This window comes from Molothrus aeneus, chromosome 2 (genome assembly GCF_037042795.1).
Source record: "Molothrus aeneus isolate 106 chromosome 2, BPBGC_Maene_1.0, whole genome shotgun sequence".
Taxonomy (NCBI): Eukaryota; Metazoa; Chordata; class Aves; order Passeriformes; family Icteridae; genus Molothrus; species Molothrus aeneus.
Window position 1 is genome coordinate 47502044 of NC_089647.1, and position 25100 is coordinate 47527143.

The 25100-nt window shown below is 45.7% G+C and overlaps 1 protein-coding gene across 1 annotated transcript in view; it reads right to left on the minus strand.

Annotated features, from left to right (window-relative positions):
• The window catches only part of SLC7A1 (solute carrier family 7 member 1), a 40592-nt gene extending 38702 nt beyond the window's left edge, over positions 1–1890 (minus strand). Inside the window, exon 1 of the mRNA XM_066544877.1 lies at positions 1782–1890. The gene's annotated coding sequence lies outside the window, so the exon portion shown is untranslated. The remainder of the gene's footprint in view (positions 1–1781) is intronic.
• Between the last annotated feature and the right edge of the window lie 23210 nt (positions 1891–25100).

Sequence of the window (25100 nt, forward strand, 5' to 3'; positions counted from 1 at the left end):
CTTAGAACTGGTTTCTCCAGTAACTGGTTAAACAGTTACTAGCTTTTTCTTCTCTAAAATAATGCCTTCTGTTTATAAAAAATATTGCAAGAATATACTCCACGAGGAGTCAAGAGCATATTGCATCTCAACCACACGCACGACTGAACAGCCTGATGTAGAAGCCTAGCAGGCCTCGGGTTTGTTACAGCCCACTGGAAACAAGAAGTGCCCTCTGAACACACCTCCTCACTGTTAAGCACAGTCCTACAAGCAGCAAGACTCAAAATTTTACAAATATCACCAAAGTGGCATAAGTTGGGGACTAAACACCAATTGGCTCCCCTGCCCAAGAAAAGGCTTTATTTCAAAGCCAACGTGACCATCTAAAGCATGCATGTGATGGAGCACAGTCAAGGTCTGACCCTGTCAGGTCACTAAAAATGCAAGATACTTGAAGTACTTGAATGCAAAGTAACTTTCAAAGCTTGTGGCAATGCACAAGCTTACTCCTGCTTTGTGCCAGGTTCAGCACTTGCAGCTAAGGACCCTGTGCCATTACACAGTCTTTTGCATTATGTGGAAAGCTTGTCCAAAAAATGTGTCCAGATGGCCACTGAAGGCGACAGAAGTCCATAGAGCACCTGACCAGAAAGATAAATTTGTGCCTGTTCTTTCCAAGTTTTCATTGTATTTGCCTCTAACTTGGAGATGGCAGCCAGTCAAGCATCAGCGAGTGAATGAATGGCTTCAAGAGGCATTGCTGTGCCACTGCAGAGGGTCCCACATGACACTTGCATCACCACGTGTGACCACATCGTCAATACTAGTCCCCGTGGCTTAGCAGAGTCCACAGAGGTGGGCAAAGGGAGTCAGGGTAGGGTATGCACTAGTTCAGCTGATGTTGGACTTCACCAGGCAGTCGTAGCTCAAGCACAAAATAATGTTTGCAAATGACCACAGGCAAGCAAGCCAGCTAACTCATGAACCTTCAGCACCATCATCATCAGCTCTTCGGCCCAGATCAGCAGCCTCTGTAGAGCTGCAACTGCCTTTCTGTCACTAATCTATACAGCACCTACAAAAATACCACCTTGCTCCAAAACTAAGGTTTCCAGCAGATGACAACAGAACTAACTAGCAATTTCCTACGTAGTCCCAATCTTCCTCTCCAGCCTTAGCTGCATACAAATTTCCTCTTAAGGATTTTTAGTGGGTTCCCCTTGCTCCACCCCATCTGCCACCCACATTCACACACATGCAGAAAATGGTAAGACCCATATGTGAGCCAGAGCAGCTGCCTGCAAAGCGCTGACAGTCCAAATGGAGAGAATTCCCTGTCCTGCTCACAGGAGCAGGTTCGGGAGCAGCAGGCTCCAAGAACACTTGGCTACGGGCCTGGCTATGAGCCCTATGGGCGATACCCGCATTCTCGGCAAATTCTAAGTCTCTTTTGCAATTTGACGAAGGAAGCAAAGCCCAGCATGGCAGCCCCCCGGGAGCCACCCTGGAAGGCCCTCAGGGGCATGGCCCAGGGTCTCTCCACGGCACCTGGGCCTTCACCTCCAGCACAGCACGTTCCCTGCGGCGCTGCTGGCACCGCAGAGAAGACAGGCAAAAAAAGGGAAGGGGGTGGGGGGTCAGGCGAGGGGAGGCGAGGGGGTCGCTCCGGCAGGGACGCGCCGCAGGGCCGGCTGCGGCCCAGGAGCGCCTGGGAGCGCCCAGGAGCGCCGCGCCCTACACGCCGCACCGCAAAATGGACGCGCCGCGTGGAGCCCCCGCCCGCTCCGTCCCACACTCACCCAGCCGGGAGCTCGGGCAAGAGGTGAGGCAGCGCAGCCGCGAACCCCGCTCCCCGCTGCCGCTTTAGATCGCTGCTCAGGTCCGGCCCACCGCACCTCCTAATGAATGGGAGGCGCTCACTGTTCCACGTGGGAAAAGCCCTACGTGTGTAGGGGGTGGGCCGGGGGTAGCCTACGGCGGGATGCAGGGGGAGGCCGGCTAATGGAACCCTGGATCACCGGGCGCGGGAGAACCGCGTGGCTGGGCACGGCCGCGGAGATCGCCTCCGTGGGGCAGGAAGGAGCTTCACAGGCCAGCTCCCTGCAAACAGCTCATGCCGCTCGTTTGGCGTGGGCTGAAAAGCTACTCGGCTTTTCTTTTTCTCCTGATGCTCCCTGGGAGTGAGAACTGAGGGGCAGGGTTGGACTAAATCATCCATTCGGCTGTAACACACATCCAGCTCTAAGAGCTGATGGATTCTGCAGAACATGGTTGAGCAAGAGATGCCAGCATGAAATGGATGCAGTGGGTGTCACAGAATGTTAAGGGTTGGGAATGGACCTTAAAGGTCATCCAGTCCTAAACTCCTGCTGTAGGCAGGGACACCTCCCCCTCAGTCAGGTTGCTCAAAGCATTATCCAATGTGTCCTTGAAGACTTCCAGGGTTGGGGTATCCACAGTCTCCCCGGGAAACTTGTTCCAGTGTTTCACCACCCCCAGAGTAAAAAATTTCTAATATGTAACTTAAATTCCTCCCTTTTCATTTTTTACACATTACTTCTTGTGCTGTCACTACAGTTCCTGACAAAAAGTCCCTTACCAGCTTCCCTGTAGGCCCCTCTAAGATACTGGAAGGCTGCTCTGAGGTCTCCACACAAACTTTTCTCCAGGCTGAACAGCCCCTGATAAGGGCACTAGAACAGCATTTCACTCACTTGATAGGGAACAACACTTCTTACCAAGGACAGTAGAACAGAACAGCACAGCCTTGGAGAAATAAATGAAGGATGTAACTTAGGCAAACAGAATTCATGCAAAATGCAAGCAGGATGCCAGCTCAGCTCTGCAAGGCTGAAATAGTAGAAGTTAAGCAAAACAATCTTGGCTGTACTTAATGAAAAGCAGGGGTCAAAGAATAGCCCCCTGAAAAGGACGCTGGACTTTGATGAGGACCCCTAAAGAACAAATAGAAGGACTTTGATAAGGATTGAGACTGTGTAAAATAAAGTTAAGGAAGTGGGGATAGCTAATGAACATGTAATCAGTGTTTTTGATAAAAACTGTACACCTGACACTCAGGGCATCGATTAGAGGAAATATCTTCCAGCATGCTGTAATAAAGAATGCCTTCTATCTAGTACTCAGAACTGTGCTAGAAAGTTTCTATCCAGCTAACTGCAGTACTGCATCTCTCTATCTGTCTTCTCAGGAGAGGTGTCTGTCTTGGTTTACAAGACAGATGTCTGCTAGGGAAGGCAGAAAAGCCTCCCTTGGAATGGAGACTATAAACCCCCTCCCTCCAAATTATTAGAATCTTGACATTAAGGGCCTCTTAGGCAAAGATGTGGGAATAGGAATCACAGTTCTTTTCTGGTGTGTATAATAAAGTAACAAACAACAACAACTAGGGCGCTAACACCTAACAGAGCCCGGAACCTTCGGTGCAGTTCCGGTCACGGCCAGCAGGGGCGCTGCTGCGCCCGGCGGGCGGGACGGGTGCGGTGACTCCTCCGGGCCTGCAGGGGGCGCTGTGGCGCGGGCTCGGGGAGCACATGGCGATGGCGGTTCGGCTGAGACGGCGTGGAGGGGAGGCTTCGCTTCACAAAGCCCCTGGGCAGCCAATCTCGGTGCCCCTGACAGGACTCTTGGAAGCAGCAGGCTGGAAACAGCAGGAATGAACAGAAGTCCTGGGGCAGGGAATGAGGATGTCCCAAAACTCCACGGCAAATAGGTGGCACTGCAGGGTGTCCTGGCAGGGCAGGGTTCCCCACTGGGTCACGGTGGTGGTAGGAGAAGGCAGCAGGGCCGGAGCCTCACTGTGGTGGTGAATCCTCTCCACAGTGCCTGCAGCCTGTCTCCCCTCCATGCCGAGAGAATGAGAGCCAGGCAGGAACTGCCCTTAGCCCCTTCTCTCAGCCTCAATCTCTCGGTATCTTTGCCACCTCCCCCCCAAAAAAATCCCACAAACTAAGAGTTCCCCTTGCCTGCCTGTCTCAAACCATCAGTTCCAATTAGCAACTCAATGGGAAGAAATTCTACAGGTTTCTACAGGTTTCCACAGGAAAGAATAGAAAAAACCAAAACCTAACCCCCAGCAGTGTCCCAGTCCTCCTACCAACTTTGTGACCACCCTTTGGACTTGCTCCAACCATTCCGTGACCTTTTTATCTTGGAGACACCAGAACTGTGCACAGCACTCCAGGTGGGGTCTGACAAGAACAGAGCAGAGGGGGAGAATCACCCTCAGCCTGCTGGCCATGCTGCTTTTGGTGCAGCCCAGGATTCACTAATGGTAGACACTGGTGGATTTGGATTAGGCTTTTGACATTACTTCCCATGAAGCACAATGCTCCCAATCTGGAAAATATACTGTTGAAGAAACTTCCATGGCTGACCCCAAAACTATGGCAAACAGCCCAAAAGAGCTATGGATGTTGGAAGAACAGCATGGTGTCTGTGCCATGCTTGACAACATCCCATTTCCATTACCATTCATAAGAGATCACTATGGGAAAACTGTCCAGTGTGCTGCAGGATGAGATAGCATCTGAACATGAATTTTGAAGAAACATCAAGATTCAAACTGTTCAAAAGAAAGTGGAATTCTAGAAAGGAGGAGAGTGATAGTTAAGGAAAGAAAACCAAATAAGCAGTGAAGAACATCTGGCTGAGCAACCAATTAAAATTGCATCAGAGGAGGTTTAGCTTGGATATTAAGTAAAACTTCTTTAATTTTTAAGAAAAACAACAAAAGGGTTGTCCAGCAAGGGAGCAGGCAGCCCAGGGAAGTGGGGAAGTCACTATTCCTGAAGGTGTTTGAAAGATGCGTAGGGACACAGGGCTTAGTGCTGGACTTGGCAGCACTGGGTAAATGGTTGGACTTGATGATCTTAGAGGTCTTTTGCAACCTAAACAACTCTGTTTAGAAAGAGATCAAGAGATTAAAGTGGATCCCAAAAGCCATGTGAGACTGCTAATGGTGCTAATGAAAAATACCACCCAAAAAAAATGGATCTTTCTAGTAGAGCACCTTACTTGAAACTTATGTAGTACATAGAAAGTAATTATGAAGTTGTAATCAATAGTGCCAAATCTTTAGTACGGTGCTAATTTTGGCCTTTAACCATAAAGAAATACATCTGCTTGGTGGAATCCTGAAAAAACACTGGTAGGAACCACATTCATTAAAGAAAAGTGCAAGGAATTGTTTTTCAGGACAAAGGTAGAGAGTAGAACAGTCCTTCAGTGATTAAGAAGCAAAGGTATAAACACTAAAGGAAGAAAGAAATTTTTTAATGTCAATCACAATTGCACCATGCTGGAGGACAATTTGGAGGTAAGCATTAAAAAAACCCCTAAAACAGTGTTTTACTGCTGTGTTTCTTCATCAGCTGCTCCATGTGAGATCAACATCTATACCTGTCATGTTGCCATCTGCTTCTGCCTATCACTTCCATAGAACCCTTGTCCTCTGTTATTATAGATGTGGTTGCATAAATAAGGGGAGTGCTGGTCTGAGATAATGGCTCCTAAAATTGTTCTTGGAAAGAAACCCTCTCTTTTATGCCAAGCTGAAATACCCAAGACACCAAGTATCAATTAATAGGAAAAAGACCCCAACCAAACAACAGCTCTGAAATTTCTTTCTGCTGGAAATACACTCTATTCAAAAATCATTTCTCACACCTTAATCCTTCCTTGCTCTTTAATTAATCAGCTGATCTGCCTGTCCTAGTTCATTTTAATCAGTGGAACCCATCATACCAACTAACAGTATCTCAAATAATCCTTAGACACAAGAGCTGTTAACACAAGCCTGTGGCCATTCCCTGTTTACATACAAGCACTCAATTATGGAAGGTAAGAGGATATAATAGTGCAGACATTAACCATTCTGTTCCATAAGCATTTTCTGTCTTCAGCAAGCTTAGTAGATTAATAAAAAAGCAGTCCATACAGCTGTTTGTGGAACAGTGCTTAGGGACGTGCCCCATGTTTCACTACCAAGCACAGATGTGGGCTGGATGTGTGAAGCTAAGTGTGAGATGAATACTGCCTTGTGTACCACAAAACCATGATAGGTAAGGCAGTGAGGAGAGCAGAGCTGCTTTAACTAAGCACTTCAACATTTTCTTCAAAATTTATCAAGCCAAATGTGAAGATGTAACAAAAGGTGTACATGGAGTAATGCAGCAGTTGTCTATCAGTTTAACAAAAAAAAAAAAACAGTTATCCAGTGGTTAATGACCTCTAACAGTACATGACTGAAGTCATCCAAGATGTCCCAACAACAAGTGTCATTTGTATCATCCCAGTCTCAGAAGCTAGACTTGTGTTACTAAATAAGGTGGGCTTGTTCTCTGTCTTTGAGGGCACAGCACAGCTTACATCCATTCAGCAAAACCCTCTTATTCTCCAAAACAACTCCATAGCAGGGTGACCACCTCCAAACTGCTCACTGGGAAGAACAATCTGATGCTATCCCATGAACTGTGCACAGGCATTTCCTGGGAGAGGGCTGTCTTGTTTAGACTGTACCTGTAGCAGGAACTGTTTAACACCATGGGCAGTTGAGGACTGGCACACCATCCTGAGCCCTCACCATCCTTTATTTGCTGATGCAGGTGTAGCCAGGAAGGCTGGAGCTTTGCTGTGAACCTAGAACCAAACAAGATGGTTTTGGACATATGGCTTTGGCATTTCCTCATGAGTAGCTCAGACACCACACCAGTTGTAGCTTTTCGCCCCCAGAATGTGACTTTCTCTCATTTACTAGCAATAAGACATCTTCCTTAGCATTGTACATTTTGTTCCCAGAGCTAAATTAACTTCCTGGCATTACAAGCCTGTGTACCCCCCTAGGTCTGGCCCTTTATGATCCAAAGTGTAATCCAAATACTGTGTTTGATCTCAGCCTCCTACTCTGTACACAGCAGCCCCACTTCCTCCTTTTTAAATTTTGTTTCTCTTTATACTGTTAACAAACCTTTCCGCATTCATCTTCACAGATCTTTGCAAGGTCTAACGCAGCTTGACTTTTGGCATTTGATGCTATATTCCTACAGTTTTTGACCTTCAAAATATAGCTGCATAGACTGCCTGACCTCTTTATCTGTTCCCACAGTGTTTACACCTAGCATCCTTCCTTGAACAGTCAATTATCCAGGTAACTCTGGAGAATGTCCTTGTTAGTTTTCCCTTTGTTTAGCATACAAATTCCAGAAGGATTTTCTACCTCTGATGTAAAATCTCATACACCCTCATATGCAACCCCAGATCTTGTCAAATTGATTAACTCCAGTCACTAGTTTTCTTAAATTTCTTTATGTTTTCCCTGTGGAAAAACAAACAAACAAACAAAACTCAGAAATATATTTTTTAACCTCTTCCCCATTCTACTGAAATGCTATCAATACTCTGATCCAATTTTTCTTATTGTAACTATAGTTCTATAGTTCTTCTATAATATGTTCACTACTAAAACTGCATCCCAAATACATGTCCTTTTGCTTGTGGAGATACACAATACCACATCTCTTTATTCTTGAGTTTGCAACTCTGACTCACATTGAGCTGTTGCCCACCATGAACCCCAGATCCCTTTCTGCAGGGCTGCTTTCCAGCCACTCCTCTCCCAGCTTATACTTGCGTCCTGCATTACTTTGTCCCAGGTGCACAATCCAGCATTTGGACTTGTTAAATTTCATGCTATAAATCATAGCCCAGTGTTCCAATCTATGTAGATCCCCCTACACAAATCTCCCTGTTCCTCAGGGAAGCCAAAAGCACCTCCCAGTTTGGTATCACCACCGAACTCAGTAAAGGTGCACTGCACTCGTTCATGCAGATGGTTGGGAAGTACAGGGAGTGGCCCTGGAACTGACCCCTGAGGAGCAGTGCTGGGGACCGGTCACCAGCTGTACCCCCTTCACTTTACAGCCCTTCAGCTCTGCCCTTCAGCCAGTCCTTCACCCAGCACACCGTGACGGTTTTACGTGCCATGTTCTTCCATACTCAGGTCTTGTTTCTGTGCTCCTCTTTCATTGCTCACATACACCCTTTGCACCCTCTTCCCAGAATGGGCCAGTCTGGAAGGGACCACAGTGGAGCATCAGGTCCAACCTCTCTGCTCAAGTAGGGTCATCCTAAACATGTGGCACAGGATTGCAACCAAAGTGTTTGAATATTCTCCGGTGACAATATTTTTTCTGCTGCTTTATTTTTCCCAGCTTAGTTCTTGCAGCAATAGGGTTTCTTATTTCTGCCTTCCTACCTGAATTAGACACAGTCTTTTCTTTAGCAGGACCAAACTGTGACAGCAGGGCTCCATGTGAATCCTCTGTACGACAGGAACTAGTGGCCTTGCATCATTTCCAGTCTTTCTTGATAACCCAGGCAAGCCGTGATAGCCAAAATCTTAACTCTCGCTCTGTCACTGGTCTGGGCAATGGTTTCTGGGCACACGAGCAAGGGCCGAGGGGAAAAACCAGGCAAGCCACACCACAAGCAAGCAAGCTGTGCCTGTGACCACCACCGCCAAGCACAGTGTGAACGATTAGCCTGGACTATGCTGGGATCCGAGGGCGTGTTCACACCTTGAATCTCCAGGAATCGGAGAGGGAGGAGCAGCCTCCCGCCCGAGCCCATGCCGGCCCCATCCGGCGCCCATACCCGCCCCATCCAGGCCCATCCCGGCCCATCCCTGTCCGTCCCAGGCCCGCGGCAGAGCCGGCGGCAGCCCCGGGCCCGGGCCCAGGCGCCGTCCTGGGGCGCCCCCGTGCGGCGGCATTGGCGTTGCCGCCTGCCTCCCGCGCAGCCGCTCCCGTTCCCGTTCCCTTCCCGCTGCGGGATCGGCGGAGCCGCCTCCAGCCCCCGCCCAGCCCCGGGAACGGGATCGGCTGCTCCGCGGGGCTCAGGCCTCAGCTATCGGTGGGTGTTGCTGGGGCTTCACCCTGTCATCCGCCGGGCCGCACCCCGGAGGTCCCCAGGGTTTACGGAGGCTCCTGTCACAGCAGTCACTGTGACAGGAGTGACAGAGGACAGAGGACAGAGGACAGAGCCTCGCTTCCCCGGCTTGACCTCCCACCACCAAACCTTCCTCTCTCCAAGGAGTCAACCCACAAAGACATTTGGGCCCCTAAACCCTCCGGTTTCAGTCGGATGTTGGTACCTAAATACATGTGTAGGTCTTAATTTCTTTCACATTCTCCAGGCAGTGTGGAATTTCCCACTGAGCTAATGGAGAAACTCCCCAAAAAACCCCCTACAAACTCTCCTTTGTTGACATAAAAATAAAGTGAAAACCCTGACCATGTGGCCATGGAGCACCTGTGTTCCATAGAGGTGGTGGTTGTGTTTCTTCACCAGAAATTACGTCTTACCCATGACACAAAAGGGAAAACATGTAAGGGGAAAACCATTCCCACCCAAAGACTGTGCTGTAGTGAGGCTGTGTGGTTTGGCTGGCTTAAATAAGATGGATGCAGTTTGCGAAGTGCTGCTGGAGCTAATGCAGTCTCCCAAGTCTTGGCCAGGTCAGATGCTGAGCAGGGTGACTGCTGAGCCCTCCTGACACCTCCAGTGGGGACAACACAGTGAGGCACTGGCTCAAATCAAATTATCCTGATGCTGGCTATTACTGCAATGAGAGCAGCCTTCCTGGATGTGGCCTGGGAGAAATGCTCCTGAGGGAAAAGCATCCCTCCTCCTTATTTAAAGGTTCCCATATTGCCTGCAAAAGAAGCCATTACTGCAGCTTTTACTTGAACCTGCTGAATTATACCAAAAAATGCCTGGACTTTGACCCTCCTCCATTTGACATATCCATCATCTCCCCCACAAAAACTGCACACCCTCTAGAAATATCCTTTTGGTCTCCCCATTGCTTCATGAAGAGTGGGGTCATTGCCATCCACAGCTCATGTTCTTGCTGACACGTAAGTTTCCTGTTTCCATCCAGGACAGAGTTAATTTTTGCAGTAGCTGTGAGGAGGGGAAGCCTGGAGTGGTGTGGACATGGCCTGGAAGGTATTCTGTAGCACCTCACATCAGTTGCTGACACAGGGGGTAAGGGACTTTCTGGCTTCTGAGGAGAAGGGCTTTCTTTTCCAGTCAGGAGAAAGTGTGCTGTGGTGGGGAAGAGCTGCTCTGTATTTGTTGGGGCTTTCTGCATATAGAGTTTCTTTGTCTTATAACTTTTATTATTAATATTGCTGTTAGTGTTTGTTTTCTTATCTCATTACTCTTTCCAGTAAATTGTTGTTATCTCAATCCATGTTCTTTGCTTTTTGTGCTTCCAACTGGAGGGGGCAGGATGATGTGTTATTTCTTTTTAGTGGGACTACTAAATCGAAGAATACCATTCCTAGACAACAACAAGGCATATATTTCTTGGGTTTACCAATTTGCCAATTTCTTGGGTTTACCAATCTGTTCCTGGCTACCAAATCTTTGTTCCTCTGAGCTAGTGGCTCTTTTTCTTTTTTTCTTTTTTTTTTTTTCTTTTTGCCAGTATTTCCCTATCTAGACCCTGCTGTCCATCAGAAATAGATGGGCATTTTCCATTTTCCATCAGAAAACTCTTTCAATTTCCTTCAAAAGTAGATCCTTCCAGGTCCATGGTGTGGCCTAGCTCTCACAAAGAACTTCAGATCAGATCCTCTCCTTCAGGTGCCTTGTTTAGGCTTTTCCATTCCTTCAAACACAGTGTTTCTTCTTCTGTATTCAATAACCTTGCCACAATGGGACAGTTCAGGCCTGTATCTTTTCTGCTTTAGAGTCTCACAGCCCCTCTGGTGCAGGGTAGCCTGGTACAGCCTGGGTGCGGCCTGAAACCAGCATCTCCCAAGCTAGCATCTCTGAGATTACTTCCTTCTGTTCTGTTCCTTCCCTCAAGCTGCACCATAACAAGGCAGTGCGAAGCAGATGTGGACATCTTTCCCAGACAGGAATTCATTTCCAGTGTCTCTCCTCAATAACCTTCCAGCAAAATCTGTGCCTTGTTCTTGCTCATGGGTTTTCCCCAGCCCCTGTCCTTTGTTTCCCTCTCCTACAACCAGGAATTCATGAAGGAACATTTTATTCAGTCTTCAAGGAGAAAGGGCTACCCTTGCAGGAAATTTGAAGATGTCAATGAAAATGCATCAGGGAATTATGTGCATGTGGTGACTCCTGCTTTAGCTTGCCTAATGTGGCCCATTCCTCTTTGGGCATTCTTAGCAGTTTTCTACCCTCTCCTAAGTTTGTAATATGGCTTTATTTTAATGCACATACCTTGCGTGCAATTCTCTAAGACCTCATGGGTTTTGGTTGCTGTTTATGCTTTTTTTCCAGAGGAGTAATTATGTTCCACCCCAGTTGTGGTGCCATCTAGAAATTCCCCAGACTTTCCCTCCCACTGGTAGCCTTTAATACTTTTCTCCAGAGCAACATATCATCCTCCAGTCTCTCAGTAAAAAAACACATGTGTTTGAGGCAAAACATCTGAGTAGCAAAACCAGAGGCACCTCTGATCTTTGCCCTGTCCTCTCAGACCCTTGCTGCCTCTGAAATGTAGCAGCTTGGTGTTTGCTGTCTCCAACTTCCCCCACTGTGTTTTGTTTTTCAGGTTCTGGCAGAGTTAAATTCAGACAGAAAATACCTAATCACCTTATGCAATGTTTTTACCCCAAACAACCCTGGTTCTCCTGGTATTTGGAAGCCAGGGAAGTGTTATGTGAAAACTTGTCTCCATCACTGGGAAAGCCCAGGCCCAGTGCTTGGCCCAGGGCCGTGACCTTGAGCAGGGTTCAGTGAGCCTGACAAGACCATGACTGTGTCTGTCGCTCTGTGGCACTCACTCACCGTGGAGCCACTGCTTGCCTGCCCAGTGACACAATGGCTCTGGATGTCCTGGGGCTGCTGGAGCTCAGCAGAGCACAGGTCACTGCCCAGCAGTGCCCATGTGCAGCACAGACAGGATGGGCACCGGGCTCCCACCCTTCCCAGTCATTCGGTGAGGGGTGTGGAGAATTGCTGGTAGAAATCAAGAGTGGGTCCCACTGCCTGGGAGGAGATGGGTGTTCACTGTGACACCCTTTCCTCAGGGGTAATCAGTTGATTCCTGGTAAATTTGGTGTTATCAGAAATGGTAGCAATTTTCCTTGAAAACAAAAGGATCAGTTTGACTCTTTGTCCCTGAGGAATGAGATATATGACAAACTGCCCTGGAAGAGGGAGCACAGTGGGAAAGCAAGTCTGGGACATCCAGCTGAGAGTGCCGTGGTTCTGGAGTGCCACATCATGAAAATCAAAACAAGTCTGCATCATTATAGGAGCATTAATAGTCACAGAGCTCTGCCTTTTGCCCTTCAAGGGAGAGAGCCAGGCCAGGAGCACTGGAGCTATTAATTGAGTCACAGAGCACTCATTTGTACATTTAAATGGTAGAAAGCTAAATATGTTCTGTAATCAGTCCTAGCAAAGGACACTGACTGGGACATCCATCCACTCTGGGCTGCCTGACACAGCTCTGCAAGCACAGCTCTTTCTGCCTGGCTCTTACCAGGCTCCCTTAAAGAGGGCAGTTCCTCATGCCTTTTTCTTCCTCAAGCCAAAGGTAATAGCAAGTAAGAATTGAAATGGTCATAACACATAGCTTCCAGCATAAATAAACAACCTCACTGATTTAAAATGTCCTATTGATTTTTGAAGTGTATGTGTTGGCACTTGTAGAAGTGGCATAAAAATGTCTGCACCCTGGGCAAATCCATCCTCTGGCTCTGCCCAGAGCTACCTCAGCCAACAAAGTGCTGCCCTTACAGCAGGACTCCAAGCATTCCTTCAGTTTTTCCCCTGAATGAGATTTGCTTCCCATTTTTTCAGTCTCTATATTATTCAGTTTCCAGGTGTTGCTTGAGGAAGATGAGACACATTTTTTATTCTGTAAACCTTTCTCTCTGGCAGGACAAGCATATTGCAGCTGTCTTCTAGTATTGTCACCTTGCTTTGGCCCAAGTGCTCCAGCTGGTGTCTGACCAGCTTGGTGTGCTGGCACAATCTCTGCTACTGTGTTTTCCCAGGTCTTAGTATGTTAGATGTAGAATTAAGGGGTCATGTTTCCAGTTCTTAGCCCAAATGCAGCATCATCTTCACTAGCACTATGCCAGATAGCTGTTTGCTTGAGATGTTCTTTCAAAGATCTGTGAGGGCAGTCTCCATCTCTCCCCACAGTAAGAAACGATGGTTGGTTGGCCTGTTGAAACTTCTGAGCTGCTGAATGCGAATTAAGCAGTGGCTGGACACAAGAATACCTCTCAAACAGAATGCAAAAAAACATGTGCTGTCTTTTTACAGCCTCACCAGAGACCTGCTGATGATGAAGTGTAGAAAAATACCTGGCATCAAGTATATCCTGAAGAAAACATTCCCTTTGCATGTAGTGAAATCACTCCCTTCCAACACATTTACAGGAATCCTTTAAAATCTCTCCATCAGAGAGTTCTGATCTCTCCCTTCTTTCAGTCTCCTCTTTCTTTGGTGCCCATCCCTTCTGTTGAAATTCAGCATGTAGGATTTCCCACATAACAAAGAGACTGTGTTTCGTGCACATACACATTCTGAATGTAACAAGTTCACATTCACTTTGGTACTTATCTGAGTTTGCATTTCACACCCTTCCTGTTAAAGATCAGTTTGTGTAGTGTCTAGGGTTTATTCATGTCTTGTCTTATCGATGGTGTTGTTTCCAGTGTTGTTAAAACTGGTTTTAGCACCACACCACTTTGGGCATCTGTATCCAGTTTTAAATAAACAAATACCCAGTTTGGTTTGGGGCTGATCACCCATGTGTGCTCTGCACCTACTGGCAACCTCTGTCAATGCTGCAAAACGTTGGAGATGCTGCAGCTTTTGCATCTCCTTCCAAATGACAAACATCATCTCTGTTTGTGGTGTCTGCCACAGAGCCTGCAGGTCCTTGTGCTGTGTCTTTTTCCTGAACGGCTTCCCTTTTTCACTGGGGGTATTTTCCATTTGATTTCACATGTGGTACCAAGTACTGTGCAGTAACCACTCAGGACTAAGGCAGCTGACAGAGGCTGCTCCCTTCAGCATCACTGGCTTTTGAGCACTGTGTAGCAGGAACCTCACTACAGCTCCACAGCATGTCCTAAGCAGCTCTGGCAAAAGCCTCCAAAACACTGTTAGTGCTGAGGAACGCCCAATCATGAGCCTTCTCTTGTTATTATTCTCTGTGTGTTCCTGGGATTCCTCCCCCCCTTGCAGTAATACCATCTTTGCTCCCTCCTGCCACAGGGTGCTGGGATGTGGGCTTTGATTTATTGGCTAGTGGAGAAGGGGGTTTGCTGGGATTTTTCCCAGAAAGCACGGCACTTCCTCAGGCTAGCTTGCTAAAAGCTGAGTAGAAGCACGCTGTGGAGACCAGAGCAGATGGGCAGCTTTTATTTAAACGAGAAAATGTCTCTGGTGACAGGAGGGGAAAAAAACTTGGGAAGAGAATGAGAGAACTCTCTGAATGTTCTCTGCAGGAAACCAGCTCTAACAATGGCCCTGAGGTCTGGGTCCTCCCACTGCCAGATGCTGAATTTATTTCAAGGCTGGGGCTGATTAGACCAAATGGAAAATAAGATTCAAGCAGTCTAGCCAAAGATCAGGCTGACAAACTCTCAGAACAGCTCTGCTCTGTATTCTCTGTATTTGGTGGGCCAAGAGCTGAAAATATGTTTTCCTTCAAGCTGATGACTTTGAAAATGCAAAAGTCTAGAATGCTGAAGCTGGCAACTTGAATTAATATTTCATAAGATACTGGATTTTTTTTTTTTTACAAGATTGATTCTATTGGCAAAGTTTTCATAGCCCTGCACATCCCAGCACAGCACAGAGAATTCACCCACAGGTTTCATGATTAAATGTTACAGGAATTATTTTTCTTTTTTGTAAGAGAGATTGCTGGGTGTCAGAGAGGCTGTAGCTTGACACTGATTTGACGCCAGAGAAAGCAATTACAGCAAATACGCAAACCAAGAACTCCAAGAAGCAGCAGGTGACATTGCAGGGTCCAGGAGTCCCCTAGGAAACATCAACCATGTTATTACTTGATGCCAACAGTTAAAGAAATATCAGCAATAACCTGCACTGCAGCAGCTTTTCCAAACAAGCAAAAAACAGTCTGTACAAAGTAAGACAAAATAAAACAGTTTTGTATGCATCTGGTGCAGCAGTAGCTGCTTATTCCAATGGCTGAGGTAATAAAGGACACAAGAGCCATTAGACACACATCTGACTCTGGGGAGATGAGGGAGTAAGTCACTGCAATAGAGAGATTTCACACTGAGATTGTACAGTCTGTTTCAGGACTATGATAGGAACAGATACTCCTGAGAAGATGTACAAATCTCTTCTGGCTCAGCACACACCCTGCCCTGTTGGCAGGCAATTTTATGTACCAAAGAGGTCCCCTCAGCCAGAATCAGTATCCAGGACACCAGCATGGTTTGAGATGGTGTCCACACAGGAAGACATCTGTTGAGTTAAAACCTTTTAAATAGTGCTGCTGAGCTGTAATTTAAGTGAAGAACTAGCTGTGACAGCGGCTTAATGAGAATCCGCAGTCAAGCTGAGAAGCTAAAGGCAAGCCATGGCTGGCCAACAGGCCTCATACAGCTCCAGTTCCTGCAGAAGAGCTGCCTTACAGCACACAGCCCCATTCAGAGCTGCAATGTGCTGTTTTGTTGTCACAAAACTTAAATCACAGACATGCCCAGCAGTTTCAGTGACACTCAGATTCTCCTCTCTGCTCCTGCCTCCACTTCTTACACAGACAACTTGGTAAAAATTAGGGGAACTGTCATTTCTTTATAGGTTATTTCCTGTGGAAGCCTATCTGATATTCCTCAAAATTAACTCTGCAAAATGTTAAATGTTAAAGCTCAGGAAATGTGATGGGCCATAGCATGGTCCCCAGCTTAGAGATCAGGAAAAGCTGGAACACAATATTTAGCTAAGCTAGCAGCCAGGCATGCACTTGGCCAGGTAAACTTGGTGCCAAGAACACGCTAAAATGAATGGTATTTTGTGGGTATCATTCCCTCATGTCTGAGATGCTCTCCAGACACCCACCAGCTGCATTTGAATGTGCAAGCTCAGATATTTATTCTTTGAAATTTCTTTTGCATCTAAGACATTTGGAAAGACAATTAGCCACCCACTGTAATATTCATAAGCGTGACCTTCACCACATTGTAGTGCATGGCTTTATTGTCTGGATGCTTTGTGGTCATCTGACCAAAATGCTGTGACCGTTTCAAAAAGCCAGACTCATCTGAATGCAAGCAGATGTGGATTCACAAGAGAAAGCTTCATTTCCATGTCCAGTACTCCTCCGGCAAGAGCCAGCTGAGGACATCTACAGAGTGTCACCATGGAGCTGAACTCTTATCTGGGTATGACCAAATTGTTGGAAAAATAAAAAGATATCCCAAAATGGTTGGCACCTGAGAATCTTTGAACTGTGGTACTTTGACTGAAGTGCAGAAAAGGACGTGATGGTGGGCAAAGAAGGAATTACGTTACAAGATGATCTCTGTTTAAAGCTCACCTCTCTTCTGCCAGCAAAATGTGCCAATGCCATGACATTGAAAGAGGAGATCTTCCACTGAGAAAGAAGGATATGCTGAGGCTGGGCTGATGACATATGCCTCAGGAATGCTGTTCCACAGAGAGAAAAAACATTACCACAGGCTTCTGTGTAGCTCTCACAGCTGACCATGAGCAGTTCTTCCTGTCAGGTTGTCCCAGCTTGCTCTCACAGGGAGTGCAGTGAATCCAGATGTGAGGGATGAGGCAATTAGCTTGTGGTCCTGGCAGCCCAGGGGAAGACTCTTGCCACAGCAGGTGCCCTCTCAAGAAGCCCATTGCCTGAAGCCAGAGGCTGGCTGATTGCAGAACTGACTGCTGGCTTATTAGGAGTGTGTTACCAGCCACAGATCAAAAGTTGGCTGAGACCTACTCAGCAAAGCAGGCTGATGAAACACGATCAAAGGAGCTCTGCCCTTCAGGATACCGAATGAGTCTCAGCTAGGAATGCAGACAAAAGTTCACCCATCTTCCTGGAGAGCTGACAAAGACAGACTTTCTGCTCATCCAAGAACCGTGCAGGCTGAAACATTCCCATGTCCTTGTCAAAGAAGAGGAGCTGACTTGTTTCACCTGACCAGCAAATAATACTTTTTCATGTCTGACCAGTATCACACAGTTCTGGGCCAGTCACACTTCATGGGGTTTATCCTAATACTGGTTTTAATCCCTTAAAGTCCATCTTTGGACTGCCAGAAGAGAGCTGACTTTCCCCAAAGGCTGCAGCTTTAGCCACCTTGCTTGGAGACCTTCCTGTTCACAGAGTGCATTGCATCAGTGATGAAGACTGAAGGATCTGTCTAGCAGGAGCTGGTCACACACACAAGGTATTATTGACTTACTGTATCCTACTGTGACTGTGTCCTTTCTTACCAGCACATTTATTCTAGTTTATCACAAATTTGTGCTATATATGTATATTCATAAGGAATATGAGAATAGACAGAATGGGAAAACATTGTGGATATTTTGGACACCACAGGCCTCTTGAGAGAATATATTCTTTGGTGATGGTATGTACATTCATGCACTAGTCAAAGAAAATTTTAGGATTCCATTTGTTTTATTTTGTATCTGAAAAATATACTCTTCTCCTTACCACAACTTGCCTTGCCTTGCCTTGCCTCCTTCCAGCCACCCTCTTGGGGTCATAAGAAACAGGACCAGACCAGATCTTGACCTATCTGCCCTCCTACCCCATAACCATAAAGAAGGAACACAGTGTTTTGCAGCAGCTCCTCTTTCCCAACATGTTCATCACAGACTGGCACATCTGTCTGTCACCATTCAGAATAGGGAAAATCCTTGGGTAATCCCCTCTTCATAATTGCAGTATGTGGGAAAACCTCCAGCACAGATGTATCCACCCCCACACCAGTCTTCAGCATGAGAAGCAGATGCACCAGTAACTCCAGAGCCTTTCCTTGCAGTGATGATGCTTGAAAAGCAGATATTCTCCTTCCTTAGGTATCTGCTCATTGCAGTTTGCTTGGCAGGGACAGTGCCCTGTCCTGAATCTCCTGACAGACTTCGTGTGAACAGCTTTCATGTCTATGCCTTTCTTTCTCATTCACTGACCACCAAATTAGGAGCTCCTGTGCCCAGACAGTTGCTTTCCATGGTTTCCTGAAGAATGAAGGAGGCTTAGAACTCTTATTTTTGTCCTGCATGCAAAAAAAAAAGGGCCAGGGCAAGGCTGACAAACAATAGAGAAAACTGGAGTCTGTTGTATTTTTTCTTCTTCTGGCCAGTGACTCATTTGGCACTGCTGTCTCAGCTCAAAATTAAAACTTAGATATGATCCAATTTTCAACCCATAGAAGGAGGCATTTTCCTCTCCCTGATCCAGGACTCTCCCAGTAGGCCACAAAGGGTTCAGCAGATAGAATGTTTTCTGTGCTGTGTATATTCACCACAGTTTCTACTGGGAGCTTTTGAACGCCAGATTTTTTTCTTAAACAGCCACTGAAAATTTTATTGCCAGAACAAATAATTAAAGAGAGAATGGAGAACCTTGTCTAATGCATATATGTATCTCAAATGAGATAAAATGATAGGTTTTAGTCAGATCATTTTTTGAGAATTGTATCACAGAGATTATATGATCAATTATAGAGCAAATTTATATGAAGCAAAGGTTTTTAAAAGCCACGCCTGCTTACCCATATCAGAAATTCCTTAAACTGCTCAAAAATAGAATAATCACCCATTAAAATAATTATAACTTAGAAATGAAGCATTAAAGAAAGGTAATAGAATGTGAGCTGTCAGCCTGTGTGATATATGTGTGATTGAACTTTCTGGGTGGATCCATTTTCCAGTTACAGTGAAGCCTGTGCTAGGAGCTACCATTCTTAGACAGCCACTGATTTTAAAAGAACATCCAAATATAGCTCTATTATTCCATATCTTTTTCTAAAAAAAAAAAATCTCAGCTTAATCACCAGTCTCCAGGGCAGCAATTCTACACAGACTTCAGACTACTTGTACTTTGGAGAGTCCTGGCTGGTATTTTTGGTACATCAAAGCTTGAATTCTAAATTTGAGAGCAATTTGACAACATTAGGAAAGTAAATTAAGCACTTTGACATGGGGAGTGGCTCTGTAGCAAGAACAAATGTAACTGCAGTCAGGAAGTCTTTCTCCTTAAGGAATTACATTCAACACCAGAACACAAAATAAATCAGCTCATGAAAAAGTAGAGCAATCAGCTCATTCCCCAGCATACAGATAAATCCAGTCCCATGAGCTATAGCTATGTCACCCAGACACGTTCTCCCTGTTTTAATCACCTGTGCATGAGGAGGGACAACCAGAACCAAGTACTGTCCTGGACCTCTCACAAGGGACCACTGATTTCAGAAGGCAGTAAACTCTGCATGGTGCTAATCACACTGATAAAGCCATTACTTTCAGGGATCATTTTTCTATAGTAAAAAGCCCAGAGTCCCATTCTAGGAACTGATATATTAAATAAGGTTCATGTCTTCACTTTGTCAATGATTCATGTAAGGAGGCTTTTTAGGACTCAGAAACAATCATTCAGCCTCTATTTAATATTTTAAACTCAGAGAAGAGCTCATTTTTCTCTTCAATTTTTTTCCCCTTAATGCTTAGGTAAACATAATACATAGCAATATTCATGTACCAAAACCAGCTTGGCTTATCAGCTCTCCTCAAAGCATGTGTCTGTCAGAGACTTCAGCACAGGACCTTGTGTTCAATTACAGCTTCTGCCTTTCAGTTGTATTAATCAAGACATGACAGAGATAAGTGTCTCAATGCATCTTCCCATCCTTCACTTCCTTTCTCATCAGCCACTCTCTCCGCAGGAATAGCTGCAAAATTGGTCAGAGTTGTCCAGGTTATTCTCCTTCTTCTAAGTTTACTGGAAAATACTTGTTGATTTGTGCAGTTTCACATAGGTAATTTAATGCATTTCATCTGCAGTAGTGCCAAGGATCTGTTTTTACAAAGCCCTTTGTGTGCGGAGCTGTCGTCGACACTGGTCAGCTGCAGAAAATTTAAATACTCAGAACTTCATGAACTCCGTACAGAAACAGAAGTGAATCTCCAAGAAAAGAAGAAAAAGCTCATTTTGGACAATTCCAAAATAAACATTCCAGTATCTTGAATCAGTTGGAAAGTAATTAAGATAATCTGGAAATCAGATTCAAAATCTAGCCGGAAAGAAAGGCTCCCACTGCTAAGAGAAACGGGATGATGTTTCTGATGCTTGCAGGAGATGCTGCTACATAACACATATTCTGGTGTAATGGAGAACAACTAGATTGTTACTGCAATACAAATTCCGTTTTAATAAATAAACCCTATATTTTCAGTCGTTTACAGCTCTGCCTGCTTTCTTTTCTACTTTCTTTGTTTGTCATTGTCCCCTCATACACATTCCAGGCAAGTCTGCTGTAAATCCTTTTCATCACACTGTCACACTTATTGACATTTCAAGGACATTTCATTTGAAATGTTAAGAAAAACAGCACTTCGCAGCCTTCCAAGTAGCAGCATCAGTGACTGTCAGCATTTGAATTAATATTGTCCCATCTCCAGCAAGACCCAAATCCCGAGAAGCAACATCTGGAAACAGGAATATCAGAAAAACTTCTAAAGGCCTACACACAGTTTGGGTTTGCCTGTGACACCACTTCATGGCAACAATTCACTCACAGCTTGGTGCTGTAATTTAGCAAAAGCTACCTCATTATTTTTTGCCTGCCTTGTCTGTAGTTTTACCCTTCCACCTGCAATTATGCTCATTCCTGGCATCCCTTGTTGCTTCCTCAGCATGCAGCTCTCCCCAGTTCCTTTTCTTCCATTATTGTTCACATCACAAGCTCACTTAGAAGATTGCATTCAAAAATCATTGCTTTTGTAAATGATCAGCACCAAATACTCCCCTGATGTCGTTCACGGTAGTCCTTGACAATTAACAGCTTGAGGCCATTGGAGGTGTTGGAGGATACAGATCACTGGTGTCTAACCCACAGTGTTCTTTGAGATAAGGACTAAACTGCCAATAGGTAAGAATATGTATCAATGGATAAAAAGATGGTGATAGCACCAAGATGGAGTCTAAACAGCAAGGAGGAAAAAGAGTACCAGCCCTTGAACTATGAGACATATGGCAGAGGGAACAATCAAAGGTGACCTCTGGTAATGGAGTGTGTGATGTGGGACTTTGAAGGGTTTGGAGAAGATGGTAGAAACCAGATGGTAGAGCAGGCCCTAAATCTTCATGGTCATGTGGATGGAGAAGGTTGGTGCAGCTGTGCACGGGTGGGGACAGCTGTGCTCCTCTGCACCTGCTCAGCACCGGGGCTTTGCTGCTGAGCCCAGCTGGGGCAGCGGGTGCACCTGCATGAACCAGTGGGCTTGTCTTTCCTGCTTTCTTTATTCAAGGAATACCATTTGCAAAACAGAAACATGATATAGCACAGAGTAAAAGCCCTTACTCAGTTTTGATCTGCTGGATCAGCAGTATTTGGCAATGGCAAAGAAGAAAAGAACAAAAAAAATGCCGCTGTAGACTAACTAGATATCTGTGTCTCTAGTTATTATTTCTCTGCTTAATAAAAAACCAAAACAAACCAGCCCAAGTATGGGATCCACATTTTCTTGATCTGCTCAAAAGTCATTTCCCTGATGATAGATTTTGCTTTCTCATCATATCCTCTTCTGTGTGAATCCTGTCCTTGTAACAGACCAACTCCAGCTGTCATGGATATCAGAAAGGAGTGAATCAAGGACTGTCATTGTTTCCTCACTCTCCATCACTCTTCCCTCAATTGCTTTGTTTCTTTTTTGGTTTGAAAAAGAAAAATCACCCAATCAATGATGATATGCCAACGTGAAACTCACTTTGCTCCCCACTCTCTGGAATTGCAATGAAATTGTGAAATCACAGTCTTCAACAATATATCATTGATGGACTGTGAAAGTGGCACAAAAAAGTCAATAAAGTCTCATTTCTTCAGAATTACTTCTCTGTTGTTTTTTCATATTTTCCCTGTGGGATGTTTGGCAATTTGTCACACAAGCACACATAACCAAGTTGACTTATCACACACAGTTCTTTAAAATAACACTGGAGGAATTCAAGGATTTTACTTAACACAATATTGTGAAGAAACACATCAGGGTTCTGTTTGCATTAGCTATAATTCCCTAATGTCCCAGTGGGTCTGTTCAGCTGGAGCTTGCAATTAAGCTAAAGTTGTTTATGCAGTAATTTAGTTTTTAATCATGAATATCTTTTAGAGTTCTATTTGTGGAAAACCATTGTTTTAGAATGAACCTATGTCCAGATCAATGGTTGTCTGGGGTTAGACAAACATCTCAAAAAGTGACTAAGATGATACTGAGGTAATTTTCTATGATACCAACAATTGTCACTGGTGCCTCCTGTGGAGTCTATGTTTGAGAGAGCAGTGAGCAATTCAAAGCCTTATTTTCCAGCATGCCCAGACCCTGCCTGCTTGCATGGTCCATAAAGAGAAGCCATCAAAACACCCTGGGGAGGTGCCAGTAGACTTTGGTTTGAACACAGGCCCTGCTCCTCACAGTCTATACAGAGCCAACACTGGGAAGTCTGATGTCTAAACCACTTTTTTGGGCATCAATGTCATAGGAAGCATCTGAGCAGGACATTTAAGTGTTCAACCACCTCTTATATTAATGCTTAGCCCTTGGTAGCGCTGTGCGTGGGACAAGTTTGTTAATAAATAATTGTCCAGGTTGGTTTCATTGCAGATTGTTTCATCTTTGCTGCCTATGTAGAGCAGGATTCCAGTGCTACAACCCTATCCAGTGAGTGAAAACCCTCTCTGTTGGCCTCCAAAGTAGCTCTGCCTTGGCATGAGATTGTGAGTCCGCAGCATCCTACACCTGGTGCAGCTCAGTCCATGTGATTTGCGCTTCCTGCTGCAGTAGTGCTGAACACAATATTTCCTCAGCCAGCAAAGCACTGATTCATGTGCCCCAGCAATCTCTGAGGCTGAAAGCACCCCCAGGCTTTTCATTTGGGAGGGAGCTGTGTTCCTGGGGTCATCTGTCCATGGCACTGGCTCTAACTGTGCAGCAACATCACTGGGCCAAATCCTCAGCTCTTGCTCAGTCTCTCTTCTGGTCATGTTTACCTTTACAAATAAAGAGCAAGACAGAGACAACAAGGTAGAACAAAAACAGTCTCTGCCCTTTCTTTGAACAGTGCATGAAATCATAGTGACCTCGCCCTCACTGAAGGCTTTCTAGTGTTACCTAAATAAAAATAATTATCCAAATTGCTCACTAAAAGTATTCCAGTTGACAATAGTAGTGTCTTATAAATAAAAACATGAAATTAAAAAAAATAGATGAAGCAACTAACCTTATGAAGAAAAAATCTAATCATCAAATCCACATCACAGTAAGACAACATGAAGAATGTGGCTGTAGCATCAACATCAAACACCACAAGTTAGAAGTATTTCTTTAGTACTAAAAGTTTCATCAGTTTCACAAGCCTTTTGGTCCTGTTTGTGCCCTGATCCCCCCTGAGAAAGGCCATGTCTCAAAATGAGGGCTTTCAGGTTCTGTGTGCCACCTTCATAGCACCTGAAGCTGGTGATAGTACCAGTAGCTATCCACATCCAGCAGAGAATATCCAGTCCTCTGAGTGAAACACTAACAATGTGCCACATTTGGTGATACAGCTCTTTCAAATGGTTATTTTCTGCTAAAATCCTGATCATGACCTGGGATTGTTCGGCTTGGAGAAACTGAGGCTCAGGGGGACCTTATTGCCCTCTACAGCTACCTGGAAGGAGATTGTAGCCAGGTCGGACCACTTTTCCCAGGTAACAAGTAGCAGGACAAGAGAAAATGGCCTCAAGCTGTTCCATGGGAGATTTAGGTGGGATTTTAGAAAAATTTCTTTGTGGAAAGGGTTGTCAAGCATTGGAATAGACTGCTCAGGGAAGTGGTAGAGTCACCATCCCTGGAAGCATTTAGAAGATGTGTAGATGTGTGAGGGACATGGTTTAATGGTAGACTTGACAGTGCTGGGTTAATCGCTGCACTTGATGATCTTAAAGGTCTTAAAGGTCTTTTCCAACTTAAATAATTCTGTGATTCTGTTTCACCTTGAGGACCAGAGCAGAAGAAACAGATCTCACTGCAGCAGGGGTTGTGCCCTGGCAGGGCAATAGCAGTGTCTGCAGTGGCCTGTGGTGATGGGGGAGAGGCTGGCAGAGCAATGAGCTCCATGTGTCTGCTGTGGTGCTAGCTGGTGTAGGCCTGCATGCCCCACATTGGCATGGGGGTGGAAAGCCTCCTTTGAAGACCCGGTGAGCCCTTTGCCTGCTCTGCTCAGCCATGCCCAAAACAAACAAAACTTCCCAGGATCAGCATACGCTGATGGGGTGGGCATTTCGAGCCTCCTGAGGAGGCCTGAGAGAGGCTGTGAGCACTCTCCTCATGCCCCAGGGGCAAGCACAGGAAGGCTGAAGAGGCTGTAAACCAGTGCTGGCACGGAGCAGGCTGATAGCAGCTTGCCCAGGGCACTCCCCAAGGGTCCCAGCGGGCCCAGGGCAGCCCCTGCCCCAGCATACAGGGCCCTGCTCCACCTGGGAGCAGAGGATGGCAGCTTCATAAGCAGGGCTAGGTGATTGATGAGGCACAGGAGGCAAAAGGAGGTTTGTTTTGATGAGCCAGGAGTCCCATCAGTCCCACAGCTCTCAGTCTCCCTGGGAATTTCCACTAGGAAGCAGAAATAGGGCTTAGTAGCCCTTGCCTTATCTGTACACATCTGAGTCCTGACTATTGCCTTGCTGCCAGTGACCATGTACATGGAGTGCATCTTGCAGGGGAGCCCCACTCTGGGGCAAACTTTATGAGTTCCTAATTTTAAAGCACATGTTTCTGTGACTTTGCCCTGTTCTTGCTTCTTTCTGCAGTATGTCACTGCCAGAATGGTCCAGCCATGTAACAAT